Genomic DNA, 4,003 nt, shown 5'->3' on the forward strand with positions numbered 1-4,003 from the left:
AAAGATTCAGCATTATGGAAATTTCTGCAAGAAGGTTTTGTTGGGGCAAATTTAATCCCCATCTTCCCAACATACCTCCCCAGTGCTTAAACTGCAAGAATATACTTGTTCCCTAATTACAGAAGAGCACCAAGGATCTGTTAGTATTTCTGCCAGTGGGATTGATGAGTGTTGGCATAATCAGAGAAACTCTTGACTGCAGGCTTTCAAGTGTCCAGATCATCTCTGGGATTTGGAGAGAAAAAAAAATGAGGACAAAAAAGACTGGTGAAAAAAACAAAGTGGTGGGTCAGAGTGCTTGTTGCCAAGCTAAATGGCATTTTAAAATGCTATATCCAAATCAGATAATCCAGGAAAGGTAGCCCAGATTAAATTTATGACATGCTGAATGCCTTACACCTGTTCTTAACAGGGTGAAATTTCCATTGCCCTCTAGAAAGGCCTTAGTTAAGGTCTCAGTATCACCTTGGAACGTATCCTGACTGGGTTGTGCAACCTCTGCTCACACTGCTGCCCTCACTTCAGGAGCCTCTTTGCAAAAGCCAGTCCTTGTACTCCCCGAACCACTTTTGTGCATATTTGCGCCTTTGATGTAGAGGTCCCTTTTGTTGTACCTCCCAGCCAAACATCTCTGAGACCCATATAAATATTAGTTATAAAATTCAAGTGGTTCATAACTTCTTTTTGTTCTTCAAGAAGAAGAGTAAACAGAGGTGCCAAGCTGGTAAGTGCTTTGCCCAAGGTTAGAAATGTAGGTGGAACACAATTGGAACGAAAGGTATCAGTGGAAATGGAAAGGTGTCAGTGGAAATGTAGGGTCCTGTGCTCAAATCCTCGCCGTTTGCCGACAGAGCTGCAATTCTGAGACTGCACCGAGAGTTCATTTGGCCTTGGTCAAACCTCACCTGCCATTTCATTTATTTGCCTTAGGATGCGTGTGATTAAAGGAAAGGTGAGTTTGTGGCAAGGCTGACTGCCGAGAAGGTTTCCCAGGATGGGGAAGGGGATGCTCCAGGACTGCCTGGTGGGTGTGAGGGTGAGTGGCAGTGAAACCTCAGTTACCTGCAGGCACGTTCTTTACCTCTTACCCCTCACTGTCTCCTTCATGGCCAGATTCCGGTGTTTTTGTGTGAAAAGAAGGGCTGAAGGTGCCCCCCAGCAGGCAGCTCGCCGCAGCAATCGGATGATCTCCCTCTGTGAAGCCTTCACCTGTTGTGTGCCTGGCTCCCCCATGCCGCTGATAGCATCGCCACCGTGACCTTGGAATCCTTCTCACCAGTGCCACCCTGTCTCCTAGCAGGGGGAAATCAGATTTCCTCCCCTCCGCACCTCTCCCTGCATTTTCATTTCTGAAGAAAGAGCCAGGGAGGGGATGGAGCCTCTCCCTGTGCAGCAGTGACTATTTTCAGCTGTAGCCCAACAGATTGCTTCGCTCCTCTGCCTTATCATCCAATACCACCTTAATGCATGCAGCTACGCAAGGTTACTATTAGTGACTGATATCGCTGGCGCTGCGGACTGGAGGTTTTAACCCTAGATGAACCAAAATCTCTGTGCCACATCCTTGGTTCTCCCTGGATTTTCAGATATCAGTTAATCAGTTATTATTATTACTATTTTTGAGCTTTTTTTCTTTTTTTTTTTTAAACCAGAAAATACAGTAAGTTTCTTTTTTCAGAGGATGACAAAGAGAAAAGTCAGCCATTCTCGAGGACCAAATCAATCAGTGGTTTACCTTGCATGGAGTGACTGACAGCTCTGGCCCTCTGGCATTGTAATTTATTTTCCAGGCTCAAACCTTTGCAAGTATCACATGCCAAGCTTTTAAAAATGTATATATAGAACCGGCTAGATAGTTATATTTAGTGCAACTGTAGGTACGGAGGCATTTCTTTTTTTAGCTTCTGTTGGTGCAAATATAGAGATAGGAGAGAATCGAACAACCTCTCCTCACCTCTCCCCTGTGAAAGCATCCCTTCCATCTGGCAACCTGCCCAGAGGAGTCTGCAAAGCTGCTGTTGGGAGGGGGCTGTGGAAAGAGCTGGCTGAGGAATGGTGAGTTTACAAGACATCCCCAATTTTCAGCAAAAGGTGCAAAAAAATCTCATTCTGCCGCAGAATAAAAATGTGGTGCAGAATAGAAATAACATTTTCTCCCCAGAGCCCTGGAAGGTCGAAACAATTTATTTTGACCTTTTAAAACCTACCTTGAGGCTATGCAGGTCACAGGAGGTGCACCAGTTGGTAAGTGGGAAACTCCAAGGAGCAGAACACCCCTTAGTTAAGCACCTGATGCAAGATAAGCATCCTGACTTGTACCAGCAGTAGTGTGGCCAGCAGGACTAGAGAATGGATTGTCCCCTGCACTTGGCCACACCTCAAATCCTGCTCCACTTCTGGGCCCCTCAGTTCAGGGAGGACATTGAGGTGCTGGAGCAGGTCCAGAGAAGGGCAACAGAGCTGGGGAAGGGTCTGGAGCTCAAGTCCTACAAGGATTGGCTGAGGGAGCTGGGGTTGTTTCAGCTGGAGAAAAGGAGGCTTGGGGAAACCTAATTACTCTCTACAACTCCCTGACAGGCAGGGTGTAGCCAGGTGTGTATCTGCCTTTTCTCCCAAGTAACAAATGAGAGGAGGAGAGGAAACGACCTCAGGTTTCCTGGGAAAGTTTCCAGGGGAAGTTTAGTCTGGACAGTAGGAAAATTTCTACATGGGAAGGGTTTTCAAGCATTGGAACAGGCTGCCCAGGGTCTGCCAGGTTGAGCCACCATCCCCAAAGGAATTTAAAAGACCCATGGAAGTGGCACTGGGGGACATGGTTTGGGGATAGACTTGGCAGTGTTAGGTTAATAGATGGACTTGAAGGTCTTAGAGGTGTTTTTCAACCTAAATGATTCTATTGTAATTCCATCCTGTCTTCCAGTTCAGGATCTTCCAAATGCACCCTTCTTAGCAGATTGGCCTTGGTTCAGGAATGGGAAGTGCTACCAGCTATGAGAGGCTCTCAAGGCTCACAGCCCTTCTTGACAATTTCCATCCTGGTAAATGGGAAACTGGACAGCTCCAGAGCATAGGTGAGGAAACCAGGAACTGAGGAGTGTGTTTGGGACCATTGATGTCCTGTCTATATCCCTGCAGGGCATGTCTAGCCACAAATGCACATTTCCCAAGAGCTAGTTGTTCCAGGCAGTCCTGATTTCAGCCTGGGCAGCAGAGAGGCCCTTGGCAGGGGGCTGGTGGCTGCAGGAATGAGCAGCACAGCAGGGGAGGGGGGCACAGCACCCAGGCATCCCTGGCTGTGTGGGGTCCCTTGCCAGCTCCCAGCTGTTCCTGACAGCTGAATCCCATGGCCTGACAGCAAGTGTAACCTCTGCAGACATGAAAAACAGACAAGTTTAACAGGTACATGGGCTTCTTGTCAGATCTGAACAGAAACCTCCCCTCTGGCCTGAGCAAGGCTTTGTGTGTCCCAATATATCTGTTTTCTCAGGCTGTTATCAGCTGGTCTGATAAAAGGTGTTACTCCTCCCTGCATTTCTCACTTTGCTTTTACAGTAGTCCAGGAAGGGTACAGACTTATGAACTGCCTGTTATAAATGCACCATAAAAACAAACACTTGCATTTTTAAAATGTCATTGTCCTTTTATATTTCAGCTTTCCATTTCTGGTCTGTTTGCTATCTCCTGGTCTGTCCACACATGGGCACTCTCATTTGTACCTGCACAAAACAATTGGCATGCACCTTTTCCTGTGTAAATAAGCTTGTTCCTTGGGCAGTTGTACATCACAGGTTGGTGACACCTTCTAATCTTATTTTAGGATCTGGTGGTAGGTTTTTCACATGTTGACCTCAAACCTGCATGCACAAAAATAATCTTTGCTCTTAAACTCTCAGACCTTGTTTTTCACACTTCCCAGCAAGAGAGGAAGATAAAGAACACTCAGACCTAAGAATGTATTTTATGATCATTGAGAAAGCAATAAAATCTTCTGCTTTGAAGCTGA

At 46.4% G+C, this 4,003-nt stretch overlaps 1 long non-coding RNA gene across 1 annotated transcript; it reads left to right on the forward strand.

The window, feature by feature from the left end:
• Positions 1–700: 700 nt before the first annotated feature.
• On the forward strand, positions 701–4,003 carry LOC111926868 (uncharacterized). Its single transcript, XR_015284076.1, has 4 exons — positions 701–952; positions 1,114–2,055; positions 2,921–3,071; positions 3,653–4,003. It is a non-coding gene; the product is annotated as an uncharacterized LOC111926868 (long non-coding RNA).

Source organism: Cyanistes caeruleus, chromosome 3 (assembly GCF_971803275.1).
Source record: "Cyanistes caeruleus chromosome 3, bCyaCae1.hap1.1, whole genome shotgun sequence".
Taxonomy (NCBI): domain Eukaryota; kingdom Metazoa; phylum Chordata; class Aves; order Passeriformes; family Paridae; genus Cyanistes; species Cyanistes caeruleus.